The 14,503-nt window shown below is 40.6% G+C and overlaps 1 protein-coding gene across 4 annotated transcripts in view; it reads right to left on the reverse strand.

The window, feature by feature from the left end:
• The window catches only part of TENM1 (teneurin transmembrane protein 1), an 831,890-nt gene extending 822,139 nt beyond the window's left edge, over positions 1-9,751 (reverse strand). For 3 of the 4 annotated variants that reach the window (XM_055376889.1, XM_055376891.1, XM_055376888.1), the window contains exon 1: positions 9,163-9,751. The gene's annotated coding sequence lies outside the window, so the exon portion shown is untranslated. Of the gene's footprint in view, positions 1-9,158 lie in introns of all 4 variants that reach the window. The other variant, XM_055376890.1, reaches the window with a different exon arrangement.
• Positions 9,752-14,503: the final 4,752 nt, after the last annotated feature.

Genomic DNA, 14,503 nt, shown 5'->3' on the forward strand with positions numbered 1-14,503 from the left:
TATCTCCATGCAGCAAAATACCAACCCATTCATTCATTCAACAAATGTGTACTAAGCCTCTTCTGTATGTCAGACACATAAATGGAAATAAAATAAGACGTTATCCCTGACCTCTGTTCCCCAGGCTCGGATAGGAAATAAAATGGCACTCTCTTGTCCTAGATTGGTATTCCCCATTGCTAATTTAACCTAGTGTTCTTTCACAGCCCTAAGGTCATGTGGAATGTGATTCTCCATATTCTCTGACTAAAAAATATCCTAGACACTCTTTAAGAATCAATTCAAATAACTGATTATTTATAAAACTATATCAACCTTTGAGTTTCCAGAGCATTCTAATTATTCCTCTACTATAGCATTTGTTATATGACCAGAGTATGCTTATATATCTGTCTCCCAAAGATGATTTTTTAATGTCTCTGTAGCACCAGGTAAACAGAGGCATTGAAGAAGGTTTGATAAATTAGTAAATGAATGAATGGAAGAATGAGCAAATGAAAATTTTCCTTCATGAAAATTGTTCTGTGATATATAACCAAAACTATGTAATACTGAAGTTTTCAGTAAAAGGAGAGACCAGTGCATGAGACCTGGAGAGCTTCTGTGGAAAACAGGAGCCTTCAAGACCCATTGTCACAGATCATCAGTGTAAATGTTAATTTTTTTCCCTTTCAATAGTAAAGCAATTCCAAGTATTTTGCTAAATATCTGGGACCAGTGTCCTCTCACTATGTCTACTGCTGTTTTACACATTTTCTTAAGGATAATTTATTCCATGTTTTACAGAAGTAAATTGTTAAAACTTTCTGTCTTCCATGTTAAATTACCAGTTAAAATATTTCCCTTGCACTGAATTCTAATTGTTTACATTAAAATTACCTCACTTTCACAAGTTGTCCGATGTTTCATCAAAGCAATATCTCAAATAGTGAAAAGAACAAAACAATGAAGAAAATGTAGCATCCTTATGTTGACACTTCATGAATTCTAAACCAAAAATAAATGGCGTCACACCTAAGTGTTGCGATTTTATTAGACTAAACAGGAAAGATATATCACAAATGTACTAGCAGCATATGAATACATGAACAGAGTACATCTATAATAAATACCAACCCAGTAAAGCAGTGGGACATTATAGCCCCTACCCAAGATAATTGAAAGAAGGTATGAACTGAAAAAAATATAAATAATAATATCTCATATTATGTTTATAATTATCTGGAACATATATAAAGAATTGGCCAGAATCAGAAGAAGAATAAAAAGAGTAATCGCTCCCAATATTTTAGTGAGTGTCCTAAAGCCTATTTCCTTTCTCTTAAAACTGTATACCAACCCAAACCTTAAAAGTAGTTTAAAAAGAGAAGAAAAAAAGAAGGAAGGAGGGAAGGAAGAAAAGAAGAAAGGAAGGAAGGAAGGAAGGAATTAGAGTGATTTTATTGATCATTTAAAATGTAAGATTATTCTCAAGTCTAAGCAATAAGTATTAATTGGCCAATCAACTGTACTGTTCTTCTCCCTTAGCGGTCACTAGATCTCATTAGTGAAATTAATACTATCTTCCCCAAAAAAGTTTCTTTTTTTTGACTTGCTTCACAATTCTGAAAATGCTTTCTTACATTGCTTAAAGCTTTAAGCGTATAATGAGTCACAGTCACAAAAACATATTCATTTGAAGTATAAAGTAAGCAAATAAGTGATGTATTCATATGTGTCTGTAAATGATGCTTATGAAATCCTTGTCCACAATGTATGTATGTTTTCATAAATATTCATTTAAAAAGTGTCAGCCCCACACACATAAACACAAACACATTTTTGGGCTACTTAATAGAACAGATCACACATCAGTATCACTCAAATGCTTACAATTAAGCAGAGCAGCTTAAAAAAAGAAAATCATTAATGTTAAAGGCAGGAGGGGGATAAGGCACAGAGTATAAATTCAAAATGTTGACCACAAACTTTTTGTTGATAGGAATTGAGTAAGCTAAAAACAGTACCAAAATTTTAGGTTGAGAAGACTTCCAGCCACTGTGTAGTTATAGTGTATTTATACACCTCTATATTTAAACACAGGTGGTAATTAGCAAGATTGAAACACCTTTAATAAGGTATCATCATAGGTGCAAAGGATGTGTAGCATAAGATGAGTTCATTATCAATAACTTTCCTGAATTAATCATCTCTTAGGACATTTAATTTTAAATGTACCTGAAAAAACCTGGATTATTGAGATAAGCCATCTGCAGTATCTCTTTCTAATTTCTCTGAACAACTGAAGAGTTTTCTTAAAATGTCTGTATGCAGCTGGGACATAGGGATTGCAATATCTAATAAACCAATTGTCCATCTAATCTGGCACCTTCACTTTGACAGGTGTCTAAACCAGATAGAGACATTAGAGGTAATATACACACTTAGAATCCACCAATTATGCAAAACCATGCAACTGGGAAATTTTCTCTTTGACCTTAGCCAGTGATCAGATTTTCCCAGAAGTATGCAAACTGATAGCCATGTACTTTTATTTTGGCTGTTTAAAAACCATCATTCATACAGGCAACTAAAAACACTAAGTCGATTCCAAACCTTAAAACATTAAAATGAAAGTGGATTTCCTTTAATATAAATGCATAGAAATTCTACTGAAAGTTACATATGTATGTATAATATGCATCAGCATCCTGAATACTTACAATACCTCTCATCTAACTAGAAAAACAATTGAAAAATATACGGTGATTTCAAAAGGGAAACTGAGGCTATAGAACCATAAAAACTGAGGATTTGAGTAAACAGTGGAAGCTGGAACCATCCGGATGAATGAATGACTTTTTCCATTGTTCATCCAAATGCAAGCATCTGCTGAAAGGTTAGAGGAAATCAACATGACAAAGAAGATACCAATATTATGAATTCTACAAGTTCCGTGATAATTGTCCCAATTTTTTTAAGTTTTAGTCAGATTTTAGTATCACACAGATATAGTCCAAGTAACAAAAAATACACCAAAGAATAAAATACACGTAATTCAACACTCAACAACTGGATACTGATATTCTCAGTATTCCCTAAACTGTAAAAATGTGGATATTAATTTTCCTAAACTTTTGAATAACTGCTTCATTCTATCATTAATAATTCTACCTTGAACATATATATTTTGAAATTTTATTAACTTTAAAACAGAAAAATACCTTCTGACCTTTACATATATTTATCTTTCCATTCTTTGTTTCATTATCAAAGATCTTCTCTCAGTCGTAATACAGAAATTTGCTTACAGCTACAAATTGACAGAAAAATAATATTAGTTTCTCAGGACTTTAGCCGGTATTGCAAAAGACTTGACATGGATTGCAATTCAGCTCATCATAGAGATTGTGATTCCAAAATTTAATTTCATAACTCATAATCAGCCACAAAAACATTACAACAGAATATGAGAAACATTAAAAGGCAATTTCCTCATTGTTGACTACTTATTAATTTACAACTTAGTCGAATAAAATTAAAACAACCAGTATGCTTTCTGGTGACTGGTAAAATGACTGTTTTACAAATTTCAAATAAATGTATTCAAATGCATTTGGTCTCTGTAATAAAAGTGGGACATAGATATTGTAATAAGACTTTTTTTATTTGAAAAGGAAAAATAACCAATTCTACTGGAAAATTCAAGCATCATTTATATTATGTTTTCCTATCATCACTAACTAGCCTTCTTCAAAGTCTACAAAATCATAATTTGAAAGAACATATTTTTTCAATGTAATAGCTATTATGAAACTATTCTACAGCTGTGAATGTTCTATTAGAACAAAAAATGCTCCATAGAATACATACATACCAATAGGAATGCACAAATCAAACTTCTCTTTCTGTGATTATTTTTTAAAAATTGCTTGAGTAGGGACAAAGAGGGTTGTAGTAAGATTTTCAGGAAAATGACAGAGATGGCACTGATTTTTCGTTCAGCTTAATCATTTATTTCTAGCAAATTCAATTCCCCAGCCTTTTACAGCAGTTACTTTCAGGGACCAACAGGCTGGCATGAAATTAAGTTAACAAGCAGATTCCCATTCTGAATTAGTGACTCCCAGCTGTCTGTCCCATCTAGTTTCCATGGCAGTAGCACAATCAGTGGAAAATGAGGTACAGGAAATTTTAAGAAGCCACTGTATCAAGCCCCTTAAGTTAATTTCTTTAAGCTGATGAATCAGTACAGGGGGCAGGGGTGGGGGCAGGGAAGGGGGAGTAGGGTGTAGAATTGAACTTAAAGTTTTTAATTTCCTGCCTTGCTGAAAAGGTCAGTGTGTTTCTGTTTCTGTAATTGTTGTAGAATGCAGGCAACATCTCCTTATACATTTTATAGAAGGCTGTAGATTCACAATGGCATTTAGTTCATTGGGCATTTTATAGTAACCCAAGAGTGTTTAAGATATTTTACATGTATTTTAAAGTGTTTTATTTTATTTTTTCTTTCTCTTTTGACATGGATATTAAGGGTTATCGGCCTGTTAAGTGACTCCAAACACCCAGAAACTAAGTAAACAATTTTCTCAAACAACCAGATGTTTTTCACCCCAAACAGTTGGATGGTTAACAGAATGGTGCAGTCACATATTTGGGTGTCACCTAGATTCATAGAAATTTGTCATAAGCACCCAGAGAAAAAGTATTAACCTTGGCACATATCTACCATAAACAGAAATATAAAGGCTCCCAGGTAAGAACTTCATAGGGGATTATGCACCCATGTGAAAAAGAGATTTTTAACATGTTTTTATGTGTCCATTTTCCAATTAGCTTCTCCACTCTTACAGTTAGAATAGAGCGGGGGTGGAGAATCCAATATTTCAGAATCATTACATCACATTAAAAACATCATCCAAGAGGTAGTGGTTAGTTGGCATATATGCATGTTTCACCATATGCTATTGTTTACCTAAAGTGGAGGCTCGGACAGGAAGTACAATTTAGAATAATTTTTTAAGTTGTAAATTATCCAAGATTATACTTCCAGGCCTTGAAATGGGTCCTGAAGTTACATAAAAATCTAATAGACTTCATTTATTAGACTCTAAGTTACTATTTTAAAATATTAGGGATCCATGTCACCTGTAAAAATATTTACTTTTCAAATTAAAATTAGCTTAATTTCTATACAGAAATGTTAGCATTGCAATTGATATAAATATTGTTATATAATAATTTTCAGTCTTTGCCATCATATTCCAATTTCCTCAGCCCTATTTTTCATGGGTTCCAAATGTAAGCAATTTTGCTGGTCTTGCTAAATTGTATCACAGCACGTCTAGCAAACTACAAAATCTCTATACATTATATAAATTGCCATAACAGAGCACCGAATACTGAACAGACACCTATGGTTGGTCATCAAGGTTGTTAAGAATAATTAAAAGCTGTGTGAAGCCTTTTATAGCATTCACCTGCTCAAACTAAGCATGGTTCTAGCTGGTTATATTTGATATTTACTTTCCTCTGTTCTAAAAAAAATCAGTGGAAAACAGAAAGGAATAAAAATAATACATTAAGCCAGGATTCAGAATATTTTTACCTTTTAGGGGAAGGAAAAATAATAGCAATCTCCATTCAAAGTAGTGATTTAATCTAACACTCAGAATCTGTAGATGATTTAAAGAAATTGTGGTATATGTGAGCATTTCTGAAATTTGATTCCTTTTAATTTTTATAATCAGCAGTTACACTTCCAGTCGTGGGTATATGCTGTTGGTCACAATTGCTAAATTCTGTACCTTACAATATTTTTCATCTGCCTGTAGTCATACTAGGAATCCAGTTTAAACCTTTCTTCTAAATGTTAAGTGATGGGAAGCTTTTTAAGTACGCATGGATTATTAATTTTGAGGTTAAAATCCACAGCAATTTAATAAATATATATAATTTTAATAAAGCTATTGTACATGTTTTATATCTGATTCAAGGCATTCACAAGCAATTGCTTCCATGCGTGTGTGTGTGTGTGTGTGTGAGAGAGAGAGAGAGAGAGAGAGAACAAATATGAGTACTATAAGAAAATTTGTTTTCATCAAAAAAATTAATCACTGAGTCAGTTATTCAAAGTACTGGTCTTCTTTTGACCTCTGGTCATTTATAAGTAAGTAAATAAATAAATGCATAAATAATAATAATTAACTTGTTTTGGAAAACTTTAGGGAATTTATTAACCATAATCTATACCAACTACTTGATAGCTTTACTTAAATCTGAAACTGAATGACTTAGGAAAAGCAAGCTGCAAGCAAAAATTATATGGACTCCAAATGTCTATCTCTAACATAGAATATGAAAAATTTTTGTTTTATTAATTAACACTCAAATTTCTTACTACTTCCAAGTTTTTAAGGCTGTCACGGAAAATAAATTTCCACTAAGTTTTCTGTTTTCAGAAACAACATATCAGGAATGTTTTGCAGTTTGACAATTTAAAGTAATATCGTATAGAATAAACTTGAATGCTAGACTGTTCTGCTTCAGCAAGAATCTTTCTGGTAAAGGTATCAGAAAGGATCAATGACTATGAGGGAAACTATGATTATGTCGGTGTTATTTACACATATAATAGCTGAATTAAACACTGAGACTTCTAGGGTATTCAGACTGAATTAGGCCTTTGAATGTGATGATAGTTATGTATAATACAATTTTATTTTAATACACCTATACGTTTGAATATTTGAAATCTTAATCACCTTTATAGCACAATGATTCTACAAAGCATTCTTTCCTTTAGCCTCACTGTATATTTTGTCAAATGACATGACTGTCCCTAATTCATAATTGGAACCTAAGCCTAATGGAAAATACTACTTCATGTATGCAAAAATATTTGTGGGGTTTTTTTCTGCTATGTATAGCTGACATTGTTCTCAGGACTGGACTCTACTAGTTTTATTATGAAAATGTTAACATTTCTTCATAGAGTTGTTTTATAGAAACACCTGTTTTTCAGAAACATTCTGGGGAACAACCTGAAAACTTTTAAATAATATTTAGAGCATGGATTTATTTTAGGAATTACCTGATCCCTTTTTAAATGCATATTTCGACTTTCTTTAATCATGAAAAGTTTTCAACATTATTTTGTCATACCTGAAAGCTTTTAATTACCCTTAAAAAGCCCAACTTTGCAATAGTAAATTATTTAATGCATCACAAAATAGTGTTATGAACTTGAACTAAAATGGCAAAATTGGGATTCTGTTTCTCCAGTTATGTACTTTGAGGTCTTACTATGCCTTATGAAAATTCATTTTTCCCCACATTGCAGATATGAAGAGCAAGGAGCGGGGGTGAGCAAGCAAGCAGATGCTGGGTAATCATGGAGCAGAAGTTAAAGGTGTGGATCGCCTTTTCATTAATTTTGTTTTTTAAGCCTTTCCCTCTTAGACTCTTCCCTTTCTTGGTAACACTGGAGTATCTACTGCTCCAGATCAGAAGACTTCGGACTAGGAAGATGAACTGGGCTATTTCAGCCAAAAAATATAATAGAGCAGACATTTGCCATGTTCTCCTCAAACACGTTTAAGAGTAGCAATTGATTCTCACAGTACATTGTTACCTGGCTTGTTAATTATAATCATAGAACAAGAGTCTAAAATTCAAGGAAGCTGTCTGTGACACTTACTCGTCACAAACGCGATCAATTAAACGCTAATCTAACAGTACCTATTAGAGTGCACTGGGATGTTTCGTTTCCTTTTGGTCTTTAAAACCAAATGGCTACTAATTTCCTTTCTGTAGCATTGAGAACTTCTCTTTGCATTTCTTTGGGCCACCTCAAAAACACCTCCAGGTTGGTATCCCAGGAAAAAAACGGTTAAGTTCAGGACGTTTACTGACCAATTGTTTCACATTGGAGATGCAGAGCTTTTCTACCCCTATTAGCATATCGCCAGTAGCAGTGATGCAGATCTGCTCAACCCGAAGCTGCCGACGGCGAGTACGAGCTGCAAACCAGCCCCCGCCCCCGCCCCTACTCTCCCAGTGGCGACACAGACGTGGAAACATCTACTAGTGGAGTGAGATCCTCTGTCTCCGCAATTGTAAACAACTGACTGCATCGGGTTCACTGAAATGTTTAAATACACTCCTGACTGCAAACACATCCACTCACCAAGTAGCGCTAACAATCTCCCCTTCTCCGCCTCTAGGCAAAGCATCCTGAAACTAAATTGGCAATCCTCCTGTTATGGAGTGGAAGAAAGTGAGGTTACATTTCCCCAAGCCTGCCTAGCGGGTGCTTGGCGCTCGCAGATATGCTGGCCGTTGCTGAATCTCGGGGACCAAGCCTCTGGATGAAATGCGGAAACACACAAACCCGCACATTGGAGCGCATGGTTAAAGTCAACACCGACGGCTCCTGGAGCACCGCCTGGGTTGTAATGACTATCTCTTTTGACAAAGATTGACAAAGGAGGACGCATCGGGTGGGGCCCTCGACGGCGGCGTAGGTTAGGAGGTCCTGGAGTTCCCCCGGGAACCCGGGCTCCCTGAGTGAGGCTCAAATAGAAATTCAGAAGCAAACAGGTACTAAAGTGCGTCCTAGCCCTTGGGCATATTCTCTGCGGAGACAGCAGGACCTGGACCCCAGTGGCAGAGCCCCAGGCGAACGCTCCAGGGTGGGAGGGATGCCAGAGAAGCGCCCCTTTCTTTCTTTTTAGACCGAGCCTCCCATCCTCACCCCAAGCACCCAGGTCCACTTGTTAGAGTGCCTGGGCTCTGCGCGAGAGCCGAGGCGAGGAGGCTCCCTCTCAGAACTGAAGGAGTTGGTTGGTAAAAGTGCCGCCTGGGAAGCCCAGCGAGCCCTCGAAGGGCAGCGTCCCCAGGGCCCGCTGGAAGCTTGAACTGCGAACAAGGCCGACCTCCCTTCTGCCCCAGATGGTCCAGAGCCCCATGGCCGGCGGAGACCGGGAGAAGAAGGATGCGGAGGCTCTGCCACCTCGGGCAGGAGTCCCAGAGCGGACTCAACCGGCCGCTCACAGCCGGGAGCCGCCATCCGCCGCCTGCAGCCTCGGGGCGAAGTTCGCCTGTAGTCCTTGGGGTAGAAGGTTGGGGGTGGCGGGCGGGAGCGAGAAGGAATGGGGTGGGAGCCAGGAGAAACGCACCTACCTATTCCAAGCGCAAGTTTCGGCGGCGTCCCCAGGTACGGTTTCCCCGCCCCCTCGCCAGGTGCTCGGCTCCGCCGGGCGCTGCCAGTGCCCGGGACTTAGGGCGTCTCGGCCGACTCCTGCGGGAAACGACTGTAAATCCACATTACTGTTCGAGCTGCCGCTCGGGCCCCCGCATTGCTCTCCTCCGGCTGCTGGCAGCGGTGCTCTAAACCGGCGGCCGCCGGAGGCAGGAACCGAACCTAGCTACTATTGCACCAGCGGACGACCGCTGCCAGAAGGGTGCTTGCGCCCAGGGTCCTATGTGTGTGCGAGAGAGTGTGAATACGTGTGTGTGTGTGTGTGTGTGAGTGAAAGAGAGTGTTCGTGTGTGAGAGAGCAGAAGGGGTGAGCTCAGCCCCCGGGGCACTCGGAGGTGAACTCCGGGCTGAGCCGAAGCTCGCCGCGCTCCCGGGTGCTGGGCGTCTGCACGGCTGATGGCTGGGCTGATGTTGCCGTGGCCGCCGCCGCCGCGCTCTAAGGCTGGTCGCGGTGGTGCAAAAAATGTTTCTCCGCTACTCGAGACCAAAAACCTGCCCTGTCTACTGAGCATGCCCGGTTTGACAGCTTCACAGCCGAGTTTTTTTTTTTTTTTTTTTTCTCCTTTTCCCCAAGACTCCAGGTTTTAGCCGCAGCTGAGATGGGAGGGGGAGGGAGGTGGGGGGAGGAGGAGAGGGAGAGGAGGAGGAGGAGAAAGAGGAGAAGGGCTTAAGGAGCAAGTATCGGGCAGAGGAAGGGAAGTCGCAATGAGAAAGATCAGGGTATTATAGGGTGGAGAAGGGAAGGAGAAAGCTGGATATGGAAGCAGAGGAAGGAAATATGGATCAACAAAATTTAGATTTCCTACCACAGTGGGTAGATGCCTGGCCAGGTGACTCACTCGACTTTTTTTTTTTTTTTTTTTAATTACTTTCTCCTGAGGGTGAGGGTGGGGTGGGGGGTTCGGATGAGTATTTGTCAACCCCAGGATCAGCCTGGGACAGTGTTACCTAGTCATGACATACACAAACATCGCGTGCACACACACGCGCGCACACACAGGAGCACAATCACTGCTTCTATGTTCAAAGCCTCAGGACTGAGAATGCGAAGTCTTTTGCCAGTATAACTTTGGCAAAAAAAAAAAAAAAAGGGCGGGGGGAGAGAAATTGTTTGGTTTCCTTTTCTTATTCTCCTCTCCCCCGCCTTCCAGAAAAGCCAAAAGCCCGTGAATGCGGTGCATAAGCGACCCACAAGCTCTCGTGCGTCTGTCGGTGAGAGTGCACCGCCGACTGCGTCCTGCTGACAGTGTGACCCCAGAGCGCCAAGGCCGGCCGGCCACATGCAGCCTACTGGCGGCGCATCAGATCAGCAGCAACGACGTCCACCTGAAGGTGGTTGGGGGAAGAGGGGAGAGCTAAGGGATCCTGCCCTGCCTGGCCGCCCAGGTTCCTGGGCTCCCTAAACGGCTCCGCCCCTCACCCAGCCTGGCACCAGTGCACGTACTCGGGCGAACCCAGCGCGCTGCCCCAAGCCCTGGATCCCTCCCTCCCTCCCAACCCTCCTCAGCTTCCTCGAAAAAGCGGAGAAGCGGAATCTGCACGCCCAGAAACTCGCGTCAGAAGCCTTAGTAGTCCGACTGGGCATGCTCGGGACTTGGGGCGCTTCGCATGGAGGCACTCTCCAGCGGCTAACATCTGTCCGACTGGGCCAGATGTGAGTCTGAAGTAGGAGGCTTGGATGCACGCTAGAGCAGGCTCTGGTTCCGGGAGGGGTGGCGGCGACGCCCACAGCAGTCTTCTTTCCGGCTTCCCACAGAGAGCAAGACCGTGGGAGATACCAAGTGCCGAGCCAGGGGAGCTGCACCAAATGGAGAAATAGGAGTCTAGCGGATTCCCAGGCCTCCTGCCCCGCGGTGCCACCCCAGCCGTAGGCAGGTAGGGGGCGCGCAGAGCAGCTAGGGAGCACCGCGTGTGCTCCCAAGGGACTGCTGACCTCTAGGTAAAGAAAAGAGAGCGTGAAGAGTCGAACATTCTTTGGGCGAAGGACGTTTACTGATTTTTTTAAGTAAAGAAAGAAGGGCGTGTGTGAATGTGTATATGTGCACGCACGTTTTAAATTTTCCTCCGCAAGAACAGGGACAGGAGAGCGAGAAGCTATTGCCGAGTTGGGAACCCGCTAGAGGTTACAATAAGGCAGACTTGGAGTCGTGGCTGGTGCTAGTTACCGGGAAGAGTTCCTCTTGGCGCGGTGGGCGAACACCAAAGCTTCCAACTGTTCCCTTCCCTGGGTGGCGGCAGCTGCCCAAGGTCGGCTTCCGGGCTGGTGTCTGTGCTCCTGAGCAGGGGGACCAGATTCAGTTTCAGAAAGAGAGGTAGTACAGAGTGACGCCAGGGGGAGTTCTCTGAACCGTGTGTTCCCATTTTCCCAGCTTTTGATACAGGTATTTGCAAAGAGGGAGCATTGTAAGACCATCACACCACCAAGGGGAGGAAATACAAAGAGCTGAACACTCTAGGGGGAAGAATCAGGGAATCAAGAGCACGTTTATTCCCATCGTCCCTTCCCAACAAGGTCTTCAGCTTCAGGCAGGAATCATTTGGATCCCTGCGGCTCAACACCCTCCCACTCCCGTCCCGCCCCACCGCCCTGCCAACAAAGAAACAAAAGATGACAACCAGGCTCTGTAGGGGCATAGCAACTGCTTCTATCACCGGCTCTCTGTTTGGCTGTTGAGAAAGCAGTAGTGAAAGGATGGGTATAAAACCTGTGTCTTGCCACAAATATGTAAACGAAACCTTCCTAAAACCCACTACCCACCTACAAAACAAAAACAAGTTATTTGTATAAACATATATAGATTTAAATATCCTAAATAAAGATTCCACATTATGAACTGCCCAAACCCTGAACTGTGGAAGGAAGACTTTCAGGATACCTACTCAATCCTTACCAAAGAGTTCTGGAAGGAGAAAAAAAAGAAACATCTGGCCAGTCACTTCTCCAATGACTGGAAACACTCTGGGTGTTTCCGTAACCAGCGATTAAGAAAAGAACTCCCCATAACAAAAAGGGAATTCTGGCCAAATGGGACATGGACAAACCCTAATGGCCAAGGAAATGGAATATGAATTTAAAAGCACTCTCATTTATCTCACTCTCATTCTTGCTGTTCCTTTGTTACTCTTCTTGAAGATACTGGCAGAAAGGGAGAGTTGATACTTAGGGATTTCATGAAAGGAGGCCGAGTTTGTTTCTCTCCTGGCAATTCAGCAGTCCCTGTAATCATTTTTTTTAGAAATTCTCTACCACCTCCTCTTTATGCTGTATTTTCCCTAGCATTCTTCCCTCTCATTTCCTTACTGGTCTCCTGTGGCTCCCTGGTGTCCTTAATTCATTTGGTCTGCACCTGTCTCCCTTTAGTTCCTTCAAAACATTGTTTCCAGTCCTAATTCCGAAGTACAGAGGGCTCTGTCACTTTTCTCTGTTTCCTAAGAACTGATTTGCTGCTTCTAGACGCCTATATCCTGATATTGTAGGTGGATTTCCTAAGGCATTTATTCAACTTTAGAGATTCCCCAGACACATTTAAGCAACATGAAATTGCAGAATTTTCAAGTAGTTTTGCTCATGGGACCAAGAATTTCTATTTCAAATGTGAATATCAGGAAGAAGACACACTAAATTGCTAGTTTCAGAATAGCCAATGTAAATATAACAGATTGTAATGGAGCATGCAATCTCTATATGACAGTTATCCAGTTGCCACGTGTATATTATTAAAATAATTTGCTAGGAATTTTAAGATATATACCTTTTTGTTAACAAAGACACACACACACACATGCACTCATACACATTTTTATGTTTATTCCCAAAACTAATGTAATTACATAAATTCAATTCAGCAAGTGATTATGGAACATCTACTATATTCCAGGAACTGTGCCAGCATTGGGAATAGGCAAAGAAATTGAGACTTAAAGAAGCTAAGAAATGTTCAAAGATGTGTGAACAATTTGCTAATCAACAAGCATATACTGTGTGACTGTTACCGTGTATCTAGACTATTTCACTCCTAGAGAACAATATTTAGATGTTCTGGCCTTGATTTTTTAAATATATTTTTAATCTATAGGTTGCATTCTGTGAGAAGAATGCATAATGGACAATATTACTTATGTCAGTTTTGTTTCTAAGTACCCTCATAAGTAAGAAGGTAAGTACAATAATATTTGTATTAGTCTATTCTCATGCTGCCAATAAAGACATATCTGAGACTAAGTAACTTATACAGGAAAGAAGTTTCATTGTACTCGCAGTTCAGCATGGCTGGGGAGGTCTCAGGAAACTTACAATCATGGTGGAAGGGGAAACAAACATGTCCTTCTTCACATGGTGGCAGCAAGGAGAAGTGCAGAGCAAAAGGTGGAAAAGCCCCCCATTATAAATCTATCAGATCTCATGAGAACTCACTCACTATCACAAGAATAGCATGGAGGAAACCACCCCTATATTCAATTACCACCCACAGGATCTCTCCCATGAAACACAGAGATTATGGGAACTACTATTCAACATGAGATTTGGTGGGAACACAACCAAACCATATCAATATTAGAAGACTAAAGTCAATAACAATTACATAAACAAAATCAATGTGCACCATCTGAAATGAAGGAGTTTTGTTTGGTTGCTTGTCTAATGGCAAGATGTTTTCAAAGGCATAATTTCAACATGTACTCGTTGTGGTAGACTATTATTTCCTATTTCAACTGATAACAACACCATCCAGAGATCAGCTAGCAGAGATTATGAGTAGTGCTGGCACCTTAACTTTTGGCTACAATGATTGGAAGCAGGAAAGGTAGCTTAATGATTTTCTACCCAAACAGCTTCCATAAACAGGGCTGTAAAATTGCAGTCACCGGCTTGCTGCAAGGGAGTGCCCATTTCCGGCCAGCTGTGGGCTCCCCCTGGGGAAAGTAGCCACCTTGGAGGAAGCTTATTTGAGCCTGGATATGAACAGTTGGTGGCCAGGATTCTGCATCCATCTGTTCAGAACAGAGTCAGACACACTATTTTTCACATACCCAAGTAAGGCTCAGGAAAACAACTGACAAGCCAATTAAAGTCTTCTCTTTACCTAATCCTATTTAGTATCCAAATGGACCCTGTGGAGCTACTTCTCTGGCCAGAGTGCGAAGGAGAAACAAAATGCCTTTAAAAAAAAGTTTGGGCTTTAGCAAGGCACTTTGTATTCCACACAGCAAGTTCTGCTCATGGAAGTGTACATTCATATATAATATCCCTCACTGGAAAGG

The sequence above is a fragment of the Gorilla gorilla genome, chromosome X, assembly GCF_029281585.2.
Source record: "Gorilla gorilla gorilla isolate KB3781 chromosome X, NHGRI_mGorGor1-v2.1_pri, whole genome shotgun sequence".
Lineage (NCBI taxonomy): Eukaryota > Metazoa > Chordata > Mammalia > Primates > Hominidae > Gorilla > Gorilla gorilla.